The sequence below is a fragment of the Microtus oregoni genome, unplaced genomic scaffold (genome assembly GCF_018167655.1).
Source record: "Microtus oregoni isolate MIOR12 unplaced genomic scaffold, Mior012 000000F_ref0000247, whole genome shotgun sequence".
NCBI lineage: Eukaryota > Metazoa > Chordata > Mammalia > Rodentia > Cricetidae > Microtus > Microtus oregoni.
Genome location: NW_024543059.1, coordinates 3,419,082 through 3,437,276, shown reverse-complemented (window position 1 = coordinate 3,437,276; position 18,195 = coordinate 3,419,082). Strand labels below are relative to the sequence as shown.

Here is an 18,195-nt window from a genome sequence, read left to right as displayed (position 1 = left end):
CTGTGGGGACCAAGAGCAGAATCGGGAAGACTGGACACTGGTCACTCAGACTGTGTTACCCGGGAGTTCTCCAAGCAGAGCAAGGAAAATGTTTCAGACAATGCCAGGGTCAGAGTAGCCGTGGGTGTGAACTAGCACCCCACGCCGCCTGCACCTTATCGAGACTGGAAAGTCCACAGAGCTGCCTGCTAAAGTGGGCAGTCATGGTTTAAGTTTGCTTGTGGTTCTCTCCGGCATCAGTAAGTCACCCCAGGCTCCACAAGGGAGAGAGTAAACTGGCTTCTTAGCCCCAGAAAGAGCCCAGGCTTTGGAGAAAGGCACGCGTTCCTCTGGAGTCTGCCTAATGCCTGGAAGCTCATCTCTCTCTGCTCACTCACTCTTTGCTGGCAGCAAGTTGCTACAGCCACGTGGAAACCTGGGATGGGAGATGGGTGTGCACCGAAATGTGTGTTCCACCCACACTGTATAAACTGCGCTTATGATACAAGTCAGGCCACGTACGCCTGACAAGGTGCCAGAGAGGCGAGACAGCCCTCTTTTTGCCATGTCTATGGGCAACCAGATGATGGCCTGCTTCACTTGGCCCAAAACTGCGGCAGCTACAGAAGAGAAGATTGGGGTAGGCACTTGCTCACTGGGGCTTCCTCGAGCTTCGTCCTTCATCCTCAGGTACCTTTCTCAAAGAAGTAATGGTAAATCGTGAGCAGTTTGGGCTGGTTCTTTCTTTTTTGCTTCTGTTTTGGTTGCTTGTCTGTTTGAACTGTTACAACAAAATGGGACCGTCTGGGAGCCTCCGAGCCTGTGCCTGTGGATCCGCGCTCGGTGCCAGGCTCCAGGAGAGATGCAAAGATTAACACAGACACAGACCTGGACTTCAAGGCAGTTGATTCAGAGGTAGGAAATGAAGAGAACTCTTTGGGAGAAAGCTGAACGCTGTCACTGAGAGACAGTGGGCAAAAAGTACCAAAGGATTCTGTACTCTTTTTTTAAAACAACTTTTAGGTGAGTCTAAGATTATTTCAAAATAAATAAATGTACGCCGAAACCGAGCGTGCCTGAGCAGGACCCAGAGGGCAGCATGGTGCTGAGAGGAGCCTACGGCTGCTGTTACTTAGAGCACGGTTAGGAAGCAGCTGGAACATCGGGCTGGAGATTTCGTGCTTTCTTCTAGGATAGGGAGCAGTCATGGGAAACTTCTGGCTAAAAGTAGAGTAGGTTCCCTATTAGAAAAATCACACAGTAGTCAGGGTGATGTCTGGCTGCAGAGAACCGAGTCTCAGAATAACCGAAACAAAGCGAGCAGGAGAGGGTGCTCCGAGCGCAGTCCCAACGAGCTAGCCCTGCTCGTTTTTATGGTGCTGCCTGGCTTAGGGGTTCCAGAGACGCTTGAACTCCAGGAAGACTAAGGTCAAAGACATTCCTTGGTGCACGAGTTCCCGGGGGCATTAACATGTTAGATATGTCCTCGGGTGTGTCAAAGCAGGAGAGAGTATTTGCAGCTCTCCCCCTCTCGGGGGTGGGGGGCTGTTACTGGGGTGCATGTGTATGCATAAGAGTGCGTGTGCCTATGAAACTAGAGGCCAGCCTCTGCTGCCATTTCTTAGGGGCTCTCCACCTTTTTGTTTGGAGACAAAATCCCTTAGCGTGACCCCAGGACTTCCCATTTAGCTAAGCTGACTCTGGCCGGCTCCTATTAGACTCCAGGGATCTAGCAATGGGGTTATAAGAGCATACCACCCTGCTGGGCTGTTTACCTGAGTCCTGGGGTTGAAACTTGGGCCCTAATGCTCACCTCGCAAGCATGTGACAGACCAAGCAATTCCCCCAGCCCCTTAGAGCCTTGTTTACTGTTGTACCCTGCTGAGAACTTCTCACAGGACCTGTATCCAGTGCAACTCCTTGCTGGCCTCTGTGACACAGTCACGCCTAAGTTCTGTAGACCTAAGCAGCGTGGGGTCTCATTTCCGGATGGAGGGAGGACAATGTCTATAGGACTCCTTTCCTCTTCCTCTGATCTCCGAGCCCCGAGATTCAGACATGCCTGGGGTCACTCTCCTTCATGCCCAAATGCTCTTCTGCAGGTTGTGACCAACAGTGTCAGGGATGCTCTGGGCCACATTTCCAACCAAATTTAAAAAAAAAAAAAATCACAGTAATGAAAAGTAATCCCCAAAGAAGGGAAGTGGTTTTGAAGGAGTCGTTTTTCTACTAAGTAAGTTCTGTAATTAACAAATCTTTGCATTTGGTGAAATTATACAGCCGTTTCCAGTTCCCGTCTCTCCCCATCTATGAGCTCCATCTTGATTTTGACCCATTAGTTGGGTGGCATCTCCTCATCTCCACCTCTGTGTTCACTCTAGCGCACCACCTCAGATGGGGCAGAGCGGTTACTGAAACGCTCACGCTATTGGGCGTGCACATTTTAGTTCATCAAACCTACTGGTCTGGCTGGCCTCCTGGCCTCTATCGTTGTTTGACGTCAGCCTGTAAGCTAACCTCTCTGAAGTTTGCTTTTCTGATCTTGAGACTGGGAAAGGCGGTCCCTACCTCCCACAGCTAGTGAGGCTCGTAGACTATACCCCCGACTAGTTGGAGAGATGATCTCTCGCCTGTGATCATCACGCACTCCCCACTCCACAGTCCCGCCGCACGGCATACCACGTGAGCACAGGTGCATCTGTGCAGCTGCCATTAGCCTAATCAAGCCATTCACTACAGCGTTAATTGCAGCCTTTAAGATTTTTATTTATTCTCTCTCCTTCACCCTCCTTTCAATAAAAACCCTTAACTTGGCAATAATAATAAGCGGTCAACAACCCTGTGAGGAGGCCGTTATTGCTCTCCATCGATAAATGAGAAAAACATGGCTCAGAGTGAAGCTATATTAAGATTTCATTCTCCTTAGACTGCACCAGGAATGATAAGACCCCCGATTGTCATCCACTCCCCTAGTTAACTCAACAGTCGTGGGCATGTGCCGGGGCGCCAGGCATTAAGACACATTCCAGCCCTCCAGGAACTCACCTCCCAGCTGAAGGAGATGAACTGCCCACATGAAACCCGCAAGGCAGGCCTGCAACACCTCATTTATCCCTCGCCGGAGAATGAGCTGTTAGGTTAAGTGGATTTCACAGATGGCATCGTAGAGCTTTAACTCTGAAGAGCCTCAGAGATCGCACCTGATGTCCAACGCCACCATTCCAGGGAAGCAAGCGCTGCCTCCAGGTCGCGGGGTGACTGGCTAGATGTGGTCCCGTCCAACCATAGTAGATGTGGATAGAGTTCGGCTCCTTTAACTCCCCAGACAGGATTTTAAAAAATATGTTCACAATTTTCCTGAAGTGTGTACTTCTTTGGAATTTGGGGGTAGGAAATTCTTCGTCAAAGGGACGGCTGCTATCTAAACCTTTCCCACATGTGAACGTATATTTGTCCAAGTCCATGTTATGGCGCTGTACAAGGACGCAGCGATGCCTCTCAACTTTCTGAAGACTGTGTGGGAGATTGTCCTGTGTCTTTCCGTGGACCACATATCTGTCTTTCACCCAAGCTCCTTAGTTCTTGTCCAGCACTCAGAACCATTCTTCTCTTTCATTTTCTCACACATCACACACACACACATACACACCACACACCCACATCACACACACAATTGATCAAAGCATGCCAACTCTGTAATTAAACACATTTGCAGGGCTCATTAGCTTCAGGCCGCCTATCTTATTTCTCTGAGTCCATCCCCTCATCTGTGAAGTGGGCCAAGTATAAGACCTGGTCTCACAAAGCCACTGTACAGGGGTTAAAGGGTACCCAGAACTTAATAGGTGCTTAGCTCCCCTTTCCCCTTCCTGCCTTCCAAGGGTTCCAGAAGCCCTCGAAAGTCCTATGCTTCCTTGCTCACAAAGTTCACAGAGATGCAAAAGCAGAATTGTGGGCCATGAGACACAATCCCCTCTGCATAGTAAATCAAAACTCCCTGGGCTCCCAAAACCAAAACAAAATAATCCACATAGAGTCTGTCTGCTCCCCTGGGAGAGTAAAGTAGGTTTTAACGCAAAACATAATTCATATCATCCCCAGATCCCGGGCCATAGCACCTCATGAAAACTATTAACACATCTTCCACCGCCTACTTTATGAACTCACATGGAAGCAGATCAGGTGAGCATGCTCGAGGTAATGGCTGGAGTGTGCGAAATCTGACCTCCTGGGAAGCGATTGTGTTTGCGCCACCTTGGGAAGCAGGCATGGGATGTGCCCAAGCCGTCCCCACTGCACTGCCACAGCACGAGGAGGCGAGGAGGGCCCTCCAGCTCTTCTAGTTCAAGTCCCAGATGGTAGAAACAATGGAGGCCTAGGGAGTCCTTAACAGTACAGGTCCCGGGGGACTCCTGATTTACCAGGAATCCCATGTTGTTTATCATATAACAAAGAAACGAGGGACAGAACTAGGGACTCTTAGTGGCTATTGTGGGCACCTTCTTTTTAGGGTTCGGGTTTCCTATTTTCAAATGATATGTGGATGAGCCTGGGTAGAAGTGCCTAATGGGTCTTTGTGCTGGGGCTCCCCCAGCAGCATACCCTTAGCTCCCCTTTCCAAGTCTGGATCCATCCTGAGGAGCAGTGCTGGGTTCCCTTCACTGATGGAAATTCTGCCCTGTGCCTTGCCTAAGTGATGACCCTCTTTTTTTCTTCCTAGAAGTATTTCACAGGGACAGAATGGAGGTCTAATCCTTACTGTGCATGGTGGTGCTAGGGGCCCAGGAAGCAAATACCATCCCCTCCCCTTTTCCTGAGAAGGGGCTTTAAATTCTAGCCTGCAGTTGGTGGATAGAAATAGCCAGATGTAAGGTTCTGGTCTCCTCACAAGTACAGCCAGGGTGTGAGAATTCACCTGTGTGCTTCCTGTGGTTCGCAGAGAGGCATCCCTACTCTGTGCTACCGAACAGAGGTCCATGGTCACCGGACCATACCCAGTCTGCCCCTGGCACCTCAGGAGCCAGCTGCATCTGTCACCCTCTGCGCCCCAGCTTGCTCAGTATCTCCCTGGCCTCTGATACATAAACTGAATGAATCCACTGCCCTGCTCTCAGGATGTTGCAAAATCTCATCTGCCTTTGGCAGCGTTGGGTGTTTGGAGAATGGTTTTATGTCTTGCCTGAGGCTTGAATAAAAGTTACAAGGAGCACGGAAGACCAATGAAGAAAGCAAATGTGGGCAGCCACCCTTGTAACCTCAGCTAATCTTTAATTATGCCTTAATTGAAGGCCTATGAAGTAGATATAAGAAGAGAAATAATAACATGTTGAGTTTGTTCAGCGTGTTTACCCCCAAACCTGAATTATACTAGTAATTGCTGACATTTCCTGAACTCTTCTAGGTGCAGGTCTGGTAACTTCTTTATAATACGTGTCCTTTTTTTTTCCCCTCCACCCTCTGAGGGGAGAGCGATGCCTTCCACACAGACGAGGAAAACAAGGAGAAACACTGGGCACCCCACCCCATGCTCAGTGCAGGGCAGCTGCAGCCCTGCTTTCTGTAAGTGCTACCTGCAGCAGACTTGGTGTCCTGAGACCGGGGGCTAAACTCAGTGTGCTCTTGTCTATCCAGAGCATCTCACTCTCCCCTTTGCCAGTGGCAAAGGTATTGAAACCCTAGATCAGTACCTTTGTGATGTATGTCTCACCATCTCCCTTTGCGTAGATGCGAAGGCTAGGCTGTAGATCTCTAGACTTAGCTTGGTCAGCCAGTCTCCCCGGTGAAGCGAGCTGGGAATCCATGATGTTTATTCTGCCATTTTCTCAGAACACTTCCAGGATCTCCCTTAGCCATTTCACACGCATGTACACGCACAGACACACACACACACACACACACACATGTGCACATACTCATGCAGCCACCATTTCTGCTCTCACGGAGCTGTCTTCCCACAAAGGGGCAAACAGAAGACAACATATTATCAAACCCACCAGCCTGTAGCTGCCAGACCTGGACTGCCATGCCTCATGGGTCATGAGGAGCTGGCCGAAGATCTCCCAGGGCTGGCGGCTCCATGACTCAAGACAGTGTTATAGTTGGTCTGTTTGCTTTGTGACATGTTCATTTCACGGTGCCTGGATTGGGGATGTTGATAAGTTAAAGCAGTTAGGTTGACCTTCCCCGTGTCTAGTGTGGTTCATCTGGTTAGTCCTTCCTGCACAGCCATGGCTGTGATTTACTAGGAATTTCCGTGTGCAGGCAGTCTACTGGGATTATTCCAGAAATCTTCCCATAACCATAGGAGACAGTTATCTATTTTTAGGCTTGGATAGATATCATGAAGCTGGCCTTAAAGCCACTACAGAGGCTTGGAACCTCTGATCCTCCGGCTTCCACCTCTCAAGTGAAATGACTAGAGGTAGCACTGCCAGGCAGTGCTGGGGATCAAACCCAGGACTTCCTGCGTTCCAGGCAGACACTACCAACTGAACTACCCTTGACTCCTAGGATCATTTTTAACTGAGGGACAGAGGTTCTGTCCCCCTGCTTAAGGTCATGTAGTTGTCAGGAGTGTCTGATTTGAGAAGCACAATTTTGCCATTGCAAGATGATGTCACCCTTAGCAGCATCAGGACCAAAGCCAGTCACTTACCACATACTATATAGGGGGACAGTAGCACCTAACTCCCTGGATGGTTTTTCAAGCTTAAACAAGATAACAGTTGTGGCTATGGGTAAACGCCTTCTTCCTTCCTTTGGTTCTCCATGGCCACTGATTCTCACTGGCACAGTTATTAGGTACGTCAGTAGAAACGCAGGCATCGTTTTCACTGGGTTTCTTTTATATTATTTTATAGTAGAGAAAGACAGAACTCGGGGCTGTGTGCTCTACAACAGCACAACCCTGGCCCCACACAGTCACTTCCTCCAGCATCTCCCTTCAGGGATGTGGGTATCAGTGTCTCTGACGGTACTCAGTGGTAGCATGCCTTTTTAAAGGCTGGCTTTGGGCTAAGGAGATGCTTCATCTGGTAAATGCTTGCTGCATAAGCAGGAGGACTTAAGATTCCAGTGGCCACATAGAAGCTGGGTCTAGTGACATGCTGTGCCTGTAATCCTAGCACCTGGCAGGAAGAAGCAGGCTGGCTGAGGCTTCCTGTCCGGTCAGTCCAGCTCATCAGTGCAGTTCAGTGAGAGATCCTGTCTTGAATAATTAGGGGGAAAAACATAGAAGATACCTGGTATCAGCCTCTGGTTTCCAAACATGCATTAATGGGCATGCGCAGTCATCATGTGCACGCATACATACACACACACACAGCACACACACACAGCACGCACACACATGCACACATGCATGTGCACACACGTGCACGCATGCACACACGCATACATACACGCACGCACGTGCACACACACACACACACACACACACACACACACACACAAATTTTCCAGTTAGAGAGAGCTAGTGAGGGATCTTTCTGCTGTACTAGGAAGGTGTAGGTAGGGTGCTACTCACTGTGCCCTCTGTATGTAACCTTCCTTGTGCCTGGTGGGCAGGGAGAATCCATGGGACACTCCAGCACTTTGGAGGCTCCTGGGAAAGTGCCCTGACCTCCCTAAAAGGGAGAGTGAGCACACGCTGGGGGAGGACTGTTAGCCGTCATCCCAAGGATGAAGTGAACTTTCAAATTACATTAACTGTTTGCTTAAGGAACAACAGATGAGGCCCTGTGGATTCTCAGATCCTGTTGGCAGTCCTGTAAAAGGAAAGCACAACCATTTGGGACCCCCCCCCCCCCAACCTCCTCAACCATATGCAGTCCGTGCCACAAAGATGACCTTTTAATGATAGTTAGTCTCCTGCCTCTGAAGGGTCAGGGTGGTGAATCGTCATTTCCAGTCAGCCTGGTTTTAATTATTGCTTCAGTCAGAAGAAAGGGCTCATATCCCCACCATTCTGGCATGTTCTTCCAGCAAGGTCTCAGGGTGATATTTACAACATTTGGGAGTTTTTTATGAGAACCCACAGTGGCCCAACCCATTTCACACGAATGGAATTTCATTTTCGGAAAGATTCTGGCACCAGACTCGGAGGACATCCGAAGTCATTGTCAAGAACACACAAACCCAAGAGAAATAACTCTTGGCTCTGGGTAAAAGGAAGGGCAGGTATCTCAAAGGACATCTGTGACTGCAAAGACCAACTTAAAGGCCTCTACCTTCCTTACTCCATTACAGCTAACTCACTAGTTGCAGGGAGAGAGGTCTTTGTAGGAGCCATGAAAGGTCTTTAAATAAAGTCATGTCATCCAAACAGCTTCCAGGACACTGATCAATTAGTTTCTTTCTCATTTAAGAATCTTACTGTTGAGCCGGGCGATGGTGGCGCACGCCTTTAATCCCAGCACTCGGGAGGCAGAGGCAGGCAGATCTTTGTGAGTTCGAGACCAGCCTGGTCTCCAAGAGCTAGTTCCAGGACAGGCTCCAAAACCACAGAGAAACCCTGTTTCGGGGAAAAAAAACAAAAAAAACAAAAAAACAAAGAATCTTACTGTCACTTCGTCATTTTAAAATCATGCAATATGTACCTACGGCAAATGTACACATGGTATCAATATAAAAAATTAACTGTAGGGAAAGGATAGATTGATCAGGGTCACAAGCCTTGTGTTTGTTTGCAAATGTTCATGTTGTTTACACTTGAAATTTTTGCTTATGTGTATATGCATATATGTTTGTGTATGTGCACATGTGTGTTCAGATGGAAGCTAGAAGGCCCTGTCAGAGCTGGAGGCATTTGTGAGCTGCCCGACACGGGACTTGAACTCCAGGGCTCATGATTAAGCAGTGGGAGCTGTCAATCACTGAGTTCTCTTGTCAGCTCTGCAAGCCTAGTGGTTAAGCAGGATACTAGAGGGCCCTTGGTACTCAGTCCTTCCCTGGGCTCAGAGCCCCTTCTCTAGTCCTTGGAGTCCAGCTCTGGAAGGCTCTCCTCCTAAAACTGAAATCCACAGAGGCTCAAAACTCCTCCTCTGTCTAAGTTTAACCCCTCCATGCCCGGCCCATGCCTGCACTGGTGTTCTCCAGTCCAAAATCAAATTTTAATCAGTCTTCAAAGGAACCTTTGCTGGGAAAGTAGATGGCAGAGAAGCCATTGTTTTCAGTGTTTGGTGGCTTTTTCAAAAGCACGTTTTTTTTTGTACTCAAATGACAGAGTCTGGGGTAGTGAACTTTTGCCACAAGGAGAATAAATCCTTCAAGAGAAAAATCTATAGATACTTGAGGCTTGGCTTGGCCCCCACAGGATTGTAGGAATGGTTATAACTGGACCCTCCTCACAGCCTCCCCCAAGGGCTCCAATCCTTGGCTTAATTCTTGCATTTCCATAACAAAGGCCCCCCTTCCTCCCTTCATCACCAACTCCCCGGGAACCCTTTAAAGACCCAGGAGGCGTCACGGTGGGAGAATTTTCCCGGGTCCTCCTCTGCCCTCTCTCCCTCTTGTCCCTCCAGAACCTGTGGGTTTTTCCAAGGGAGAGATTAAATCGGGAGCAAAGAGCGGTTTAATTAAACTCTCCCCCTCCCAGCTCCCAAGTTGCTGGAGACTTTTTTTTTTTTGACTTCTCCTTGGCAAGGCCTAATCACTGTAATTTAGCAGATTCCGTAATTACTCACCACACACGGAAGCACTTTATGTCTTTGTCCTGCCTGTTTCAACCTCAGCTGACAGCTGAGTTCACCCTGTGAACGTCTAGAGGGGTGGGAGGCAGCGAGGTGAAAATTCACTAGTGATCTTTGAAAGAGTCTGGGTTAGAAGTAAAAAGGGCCGAAGGCATTGGGCTGCTTCCTTGTGCAGACTCCTGTGTGGTATTCAGCACTTGTTGGGTCTCTGTGTGGACCTTCTAGAATGGAACCTCTACTGGCAGGAGGAGGAAAGAGAACTCCCTGTGGCTCTGACAGCGGCCCCACCCACGGTCCACCTGAGATCTGCAGGCAAAGGAAGCATCCTACTACCAGTTCCCACCAGTGCAAATGAGCAAAGAGAGGCCAGGCTGTCTCTAGCCGCGGGTTCGGGATCCAGTTCTGTCTCAAGGCCGACTCCATCAGCTCAGCACTTTCTCGCTGGGATTCTGTCCTCTGCAGGCCTCTCATTCCCTTACTTAATTCTGCCAGCGATAATTTATTACATAATTATAGGCTAGGTTTAATTCCATTAATTGGGAAGAAAAGAATATTCAAAAGGTTATGCAATATATGTACAGTCACACACCCAGGAAATGGAAAATTATGATCTGAACATACTTAGATATATTTCCAAAGCCATGCCTGTAACCTCCTCATTTGTGCATTCCAAGATATAATTCTTACCTAGTTTTTCTTTTTTTTTCTGTGCTTTCTTTAAAAAGGGTTTTTTTTTTTTTGTACAGTGTATTCTGAATATGGCTCCCTTCCCTCAGATCTTCCCAGGTTCTCCCTACTTCTCCATCATCCAAGTCCACACCCTTGCCTCCTCTCTCTCATTAGAATAAAAACAGGCATCTAAAAAATAATAAGATAAGAATAAAAATAAACAAACCATAATAGGACAAAACAAACAGAAAAGAACCAAAGGAAAGCACAAGAAATAACATCCAGACGCTGTAACGCATGCATTCACATACACGGAAAACCCATAAAAATAAAATTGGAAATGATAATATATAAACAAAAGATCCTATAAGGGGAAAAAGATGGCCAAACAAAGCATTGTGAGACAAAAGAAAAAATACCACTGAGTTAGCTTTGTGTAGGCCATCCATGGCTGGGCATGAAGCCTACTCTTCAGTGTGGTTTGTATACCTAGTGAAATTCCATTAGAGAAAACAAAATTTTCCTTTGTGAGTGGTTATCAGTTGGAAATAGCTTCTGGGTTAGGGACGGGAACTGGTGCCTTCTTCCCCTCCCAGCGCTGGGACCTTCTCTGGCTTAGACCTGTGCAAGCCTTGTGTAGGCTGCCTCGGTCTCTTTGGGTTCCTGTGAGCATCAATCCTCTTGTATCTAGAGGAACTTCTTCCCTTGCTGTCTTCCATACCCACCAGCACTTACAATCTTTTCACCTTCTCTTCTGCAGAGTTCCCTGAGGCCTGAGGGAAGAGAATTGAAGGAGATGTCCCATTTAGGACAGGGTATTCCAAGGTTTCTCACTCCTTACACATTGCCCAGCTATGGGTCTCTATGTGTGTTCCCATCTACTGCAGGGGGAAGCCTTTCTGATGACGGCTGAGCAAGACACTGACCCATGAGTATAGCAGAATGTCATTAGGAGTCCTTTTCTTCTAGTGGTATTTGGGGTCCCCTAGGTCTACAGCCTGTTTAGTCTCAGGTTCTGGGTCACCCGGGCAGGGTCAGCCATGGGTTGCATGTCACCGAGCAGGCCTTAATTGCAATGCGGTAGTGGTTGGTTGCTCCCACAACTCTGGTGCCACCGCTGCACCAGTGTGTGTTGCCGGCTGTCACCGCTGTAGGTCTCAGGGTTTGTAGCTGGGTTGGCATTTCCCTTTCTCCTATGGTGCTGTGCAGTATACCTTCCTGTGGCATGAACTCAAGTCAGCAGAGACAAAGGCTCTAGGTAGGCACCAGCTTGACCTCTCCATGGTCAGTGAGTAATGTAGGTGTTGTCTTCGGAAACAGAGTTTTGCCATCTGTCTGTGGCGGGCATTCAATAGCATGGGTTGTTTGGGGTTCCCATGGGACCCCCTTCATCAGGAACTCACTTAGCTGTAGCCCATTCTCCGCACTGGAAGTTCCATTTGGTAGTGAAAGATGTCTAGTTGTGGCTGTGTCTCCCCATTGTTTGGTGATTCCAATTTAAGTTTCTTTCATATATGTCTATATTTTAAGACTCTTCTTCTATATTAGGTTTCCGTGTGACCCCTCAAATGGACATTTTGTTTTAGCTGTCCCTCCCCATATTCCCTCACTTACCCCCCCTCTTCTTGTTCCAGCCCCCCCTCACTCCCTGTCCATCCATGACTAACAGGGCCTTATTTAGCCCAGACTCGTTCCAGATTAACTATGTAACAAAGGATGACCTTAAACTCTGTTCCTCCTGCTTCTACATCCCAGGCACCAGGAATGCAGGCATCCACCACCATGCAGTTTTATGTGGTCCTGGGATCTAACCTAGGGGTTTATGAGTGCTCTTCAAGGACTCCGTCAGCTGAACTGCATCCCCAGCCCTCAAAGACATGTACTCGTATTGTTAAAGCGTTTGAATGCGTGTTGTATATGATGTATATGTGAGCATGTGCACACTTGTATGCTTGTGAAAGCCAGAGCAAGATGCCTGATGAATCTGATGGCTCTCTACCTTCTTGCTTTGATTCGGGGTCTCTCTCTAAACCGGAATCTTGTTCTTTTGGAATTTGGGTGCCTCTGCCCACCAATGCTGAGATTACAGGTGTGTTCAGCTGTGCTTGCCTTCTTACATAGGTGTTGAGGATTCAAATTTAGGTGGCCATCCTTCTAACACCCAGACTGCGGCCACCCCAGCATGGACCCCCAGCAATACATCCATCTAAGCAAACGGTTCACCCTAACTGATGGCAGGACCCCCATTGTGTTCCCCATCCAAAGCTTGCTGGAGGAGCATACCTGCTACCATCAAGCATTAGGAAGACCAGTGACTTCTAAGAAAGATCTGCGGGAGACCCCCTCAAAGTGGGTCTCTAGCCTAGAGTCCCGACCAGTCTGGGTTCCCTTTCCTTTTCCCCATTTCTATATAAACTCTGGATCTTCAACTATGGTCTTATTTTTGCCTTATTTCTTTCAAATTATGTTCTTTTGAGTTTTTAAAAATGCATATTGAATAAATACACTTCTGTTGTTTCATATTTTAAAATAAAAAATAGCTAAAGAGACTCTTTGCTCAGAGATGGGTGGGAAAGGGATCTATGCCTGGCTGGATGCCAGTCTGTGGCAGGATCTGTGCTTTGTTTAACATGTCTCTTGGTTTGAAGGATACTGTTAGTGAGGGTGACAAAAACTGGTACACATCTCGTAAGTTGTGAAAGCAAAGAGCCCTTTAACTTAACATGAGCGTGTGGGTGTCAGGCAAGTGTTTTTCTGGTCTGCTGAGTGTGCTGGGACCTAAACAGGCAGCCTCTGCACAGATGGGACACCCATCCCTCCTAGGTTTGGAGTGAAGGTTCCTATCACAAAAGCCTCTGAGAGTCATATAGTCCTCCATTCTAAATCCCATTCCTTCAAGAGATCTTTAATTCTGATCCATTCCTGCTTTCCTCCTTTGCCATCCCTTGTTGACCATCTCCTCATTCTTCCCTTTAGTAGAAGAACGAGCAAAGGGCTGGATGGAGGCAACCAGTTTCCTTACAGATGTTGTTTGTTTATCCTAATATAAAAGTAATACATCACCGGTCCTTTCCCTCAGAAATAAACGGGGAATAAATTGCCGCACAATCCATGCAGACAAAGCAAACAGAGTACTAAAAAAATGGCACGGGGCAGCGAGGAAATGACTTCAACGTTAAATCAATCCCCGTTCTAGTAGCCGCCATGCACACAAGCAGATAATTCATCCGAAACAAGCTCCAGTCCCACAGCAGAGTAACCCACTGTTGCTGGGGACATTTCGGCACCCTGCTCCCATGTGGACGACAGGCACATCGGTGCGCAGTGAGCAAAGACGAGCTTCATGTCACTGAATCTCTCGGGGGATACCAGCGCTTTGTAAGAAGCATGGTCCTCCAGCCTGCGGAATTCGCTTCTGCCAGGCCAGGTGAGCACACATCTGCAAAGCCTTCAGGCTCGCGTCAGACAGGTTCCAGATAGCTCCCCATCACTGCTCTATTCCCCGCTGCCGCATTGGGAAGCACGTGATCTTCGTTCGTAAACCACCCTCTGCTGCTCCGTTTTCTGGGGCTGTGACCCTTAAATACAGTTCCTTATGTATTATGTATTAAATACAGTTCCTGACCCCCAACCGTAAAATAGCTTTTGTTGCAACTACATAACTGTAATATTGTTACTGTTAGGAACCATAATGTGAATATCAGTGTTTTCCAGTAGTCTTGGTCGATCCCTGTGAAAGGGTCTTTTGACCCCTAGGGGTCTTGACCCACAGGTTGAGAACCCCTGGCTCAGAATGTCTGTGACATTAATATGAAACTTGGTATTGGAGTTCCGCTCCTCTGACTTAGAACAACTTTTTCCTAGTGATTCTTTATAAATGAAAGTGATCTGTACCCAAAATTTTAGAAGTTACCTTTCTGCCAAAGGTTTACAATATAAAAGAAAAACTGCTTGGCCAGCCCTTCTCTCTCTTAGGTCTCTCTCCCCAGAGGCATCAGTTCTGATTCCTGTCGGTACTGTCCGTGTCCTCCGCCGTTTACCCCTCTGTGTCTGTGAGACACACACCTTGCTGTTTCTGTGTTAATCAGCTGTAAACACTACCTGTGGGTTTTGTGCAAGGAAGCCGATTCCCACACCACCCACTCTCTCCTTTCTCCCACAATTCCTCATAATTAGCATAATCGCTTTTTGTTAAATAAACAGCCATGAGTCTTTATAATCATGCCGTGTGATGTGTAGAGATTTTGGTTCTGGTTTTCATTGTCTTTCCCTCTAAACCAAGCCACACCCTCTCTCCACCCCTCCTTTCTCGTATATGCCTTCAATTTTCTCTGAGTTGTTAACCGATTCTTTCTTTTTGGGAAATTCCCATGGTTTCACTGTGACCAGGACAGGATGCTTAATGCAAGGGATTGTTGACAGATGAGACCATAAAAGGAACCCAGATCGTAATGGACCTTGAATGTCAGGCTGAGGGACTTGCACTTCAGGGTGATACGGTACCAGGGAAAGGTTTCAGGCAGGGAAATGTCTTTCTGGAACATTCCTCTGATAGCTGTGTGAAAGCACCATATGGGAGCTCTCAGACTGACGTGGAGAGGCTGTGAAGGCGTCTGCATCGACATCTCCCCAGCACAACTGGTGCCATCTTTAAGAAACACCCACACCGGGGTACGTGTCTGTTGAGCTGCTAACTGGCTCCGCCTCTTTCCCTGTACCAGCCTCACAGGGAGGCGGTGTAGGCATGGCAAAGATCCTATGTGAGCATACTCAATTAGAATTTCTCAAGATTCTTCTGGAATTATCTGGTCACAAAATGGTCCATATAATGGACAAAAAGAAAGCCATTTTTCTCCACTCCTATCCATCCCCCCACTTTTCTTTTAAAGTAAAAATAACTCCAGCGTGAGTGAGTCCGTTCATTTCCCATCACCATTAGAATTTATTTTCTACCCTAAAGTTCAGTTCTTAAGATGAAATTATACAGTTTAGGTGGTACTTATTTATAGGGAAGATTGGACACTTTCAAGAGACCAATGTTAGTGTAAGAATTCAGATCCAAAAGGTTGCTCAGATAGAAACCAGGGTTGCCAGTGGAAGTGATTTTTCTGTTGAATCAGAGTCTCCCTGTGTGGCTCAGGCTGGCCTTGAACTTGAGATCTTACAGCTGCTCCCTCCCCAGCGCTAGGACCGCAGACATGTTCCCCCGCAATTATTTTTATTTTTGCAGACTCTCATCCTTGCCATCTTGGATTTTCCACGAACTTTGCAATTAGCACTCATTAAGAAGAAAGCCCTACTGTGGTGAGGGGCTGGGGAAGGTCCAGATTTCCAAAAGAGCAAGCCTCTGACTACCTCTGCAGTGTGCACGTGATTTAATTGGCTTCCCTAGTCCTTTAAATTCTGTTGGTATAGCCATACTTGCTTTTCATGCAAAGGATAGAATTTTATTTTTAATAAAGATTACTACTGCTTTTCCCTGTATTTGGGAAATTTAGCTCATTATCTAACTTACCACCAGGAAATTCAGTGGCAGAAGCTATCCATCGGGTCCAGAAGTCGACCATCATGGTTCCTGTCAGTGACCCAGCCCGTGCGTGTAGCCAGCACTGTCCAAGACTCTTTTCAGAATTACTTCCTTTGGTCTCCATTGCTATCTTATGAAATGTGATTACTCAGCCTCGTTTTCCAGTCAGGGAGAGAAAATGAGGCTTGATGAAGGTGTTATGTGGGTACGTGGCAAGATCTGGATTTTAGATGAAGACGATCTGACTTTGTCAGTTGAGATACTTTTAGGGGTAACTCACAGCAACAGCACCAAGTAGCAGAGCCTGCTGTTTTACACAAACGGAAGCCCAGAGATGGGGTGGGTTGAAGGTTAGTTTCTCAGGAGAGGGATGGAATTGTGAAAGAGTGCTAGCTTTCCTAGATCTAGTTAAGCTGACTCCGCTTGTATCTGGAAGACGGCTGTTAGTTGCAGTACAGACCATTTGATGGTCAGGAAAGACCTGGCTTCATAGCTATTGATCTTAAAAACAAAGAGGATTTCCAAGAAACCACCTTTGAGTCTTGTTGTCCCAAACTAGTCACATTGCTCATTTCTGAACCGTTCATTGACCCAGGAGAAGGAGTCACCTCACTGTCTCTCAGACACCTTCAGCAGTGGTCACTCCTCTGTCGAAGGGCGGAATGGAAGCCAGAGGGCAAAGCTCTTTTTCCATCTTCACAAGTGCCCACATAATTGGTGGAGCCCAGTGTGCTGTGGAAGTGTGGAGACCCTTATTCAAAATTAATTAGAAGAATTCCAAGATGGTAGCAGAATATGAAATAAATAATGAGGTTGTCTGATTGTACAGCCCTTGGGGGACCGGAAAGGTGACCTACTGGCCTGGGCCACATGCTGCACAGTGTTTAACGCTGAACCTCTAGCTTCTGTTTGAGAGGAAACCTTTTTTGTCTGTTATCACGTTCTCTGTGGTTCATCCATCGCACGGCAGACAGTAGGGGCCCGGGGAATGAGGCAATACAGGCTGAGCTGTTTCCTGAAGTCTGAGGAAATCTAGCAAGGATGCTGATGATGCTGGCCTGATTCTGAGGTCACCCCCAAACTTCCCCATCGCCCCTGTGCGCCTCCTAGCGCAAGTTTTGTATTTTGAGCTTGGGACGTTTTAATTTAGTTTCTGATTTTGGTCTTTTGGGCTCTAATGCCCACTGGAGAATACCATCGCTGCTTCTGGACTGCGATCACACATTTGACAGAGGTGGCCAGGACAGCCACACTGTCACATGGTTTGACTTTTTTGTCTGTGTTCACCATGCCGTGGACTTCCTTCTCGAGGCGGTGACTGGCCTTCAGATGGGATGTTCAGAAGTGGCCATCACACGATGTGTGTTCTTTTCTGACGTGGGAAACTGGTCCTCGGCAGTGACGGCTGTGGTGACTTTTGTCTCACACCGAGAATCGTGTGGACTCTGGGGAGAGCCAGAGATGTAAAGAAATGTTTTGACAAGATGGCCTAGTTGGACCAAAACACAGGGAGAGTTGAGTAACAAGAGCTGTCACCGTAAAGACGTCAGGAGGGCAATGCTTAATTAAATTAATTGCCTCCGAGTGGTGCAAACCGCATCCCCTCTATTTTCTGCCTGCCTGCCTATGCTCGCCCTCTCCCTGCTTATTATAGATTATCCTTATCATTTAGTGATGTCCATCTTCAAGGCCTCGGGAGATTGCCTCTGAGACCGTGGACAAAACGTCCCGCAGTGTGCCTGCGGCATGCTGCCGTCTGGTAGTTGTTTATTGTCCTTCTAGGTCCTCTCTTCAAATCTGGCGAGAGAATTCCAGTCCTTTCCAGCCCTCACACTGGCCATGCAGTGCACCTGGGATCTTACTGATTTCCATGCTGCCTTCAGTTAGGGCTCATTGTCCCAAGCCTGGCCCCCCGAGGAAAGCCTGACGTCTTAGTGGGCTCTCTTTCTTTCTCTCTACACCCCTCTCCTGGCCTTGTACATAGTAGGTGCTAGTGCCTGTCTTGCCTTCTACCTTGAAGTCAGAGGAGGGGAAAGGTCTGTGTATGTGGAGGCTCCAGGGGTTCCCATGATCCTCAGTAAGTCTGAGATTCCCCCTGAAAGATGCAGCGTGCACTGGGGTGGACCAAAGCCAGGCCAAGAACAGCTTGAGCTGTCAACCTCACACCAGACTCTTCTTGCCTCGGCCGTCCACCTTCAATGACCAGGTTTCCCCATCAGTCTGCAGGGACAAGAGTCCTCTGGGAGCCTGCCTGCAATGCTTTCCTGTGCTGACCACAGCCCAGCACAGATGGGCTCAGGCAAGGCAAATACGGAGGGCCAGAGAAAATGC

At 47.8% G+C, this 18,195-nt stretch overlaps 1 protein-coding gene across 8 annotated transcripts in view; it reads left to right on the top strand.

The window, feature by feature from the left end:
* Positions 1-18,195, top strand: part of LOC121459150 (teneurin-4) — a 667,715-nt gene that overhangs the window by 439,426 nt on the left and 210,094 nt on the right. The gene's annotated exons all lie outside the window — the stretch shown is intronic.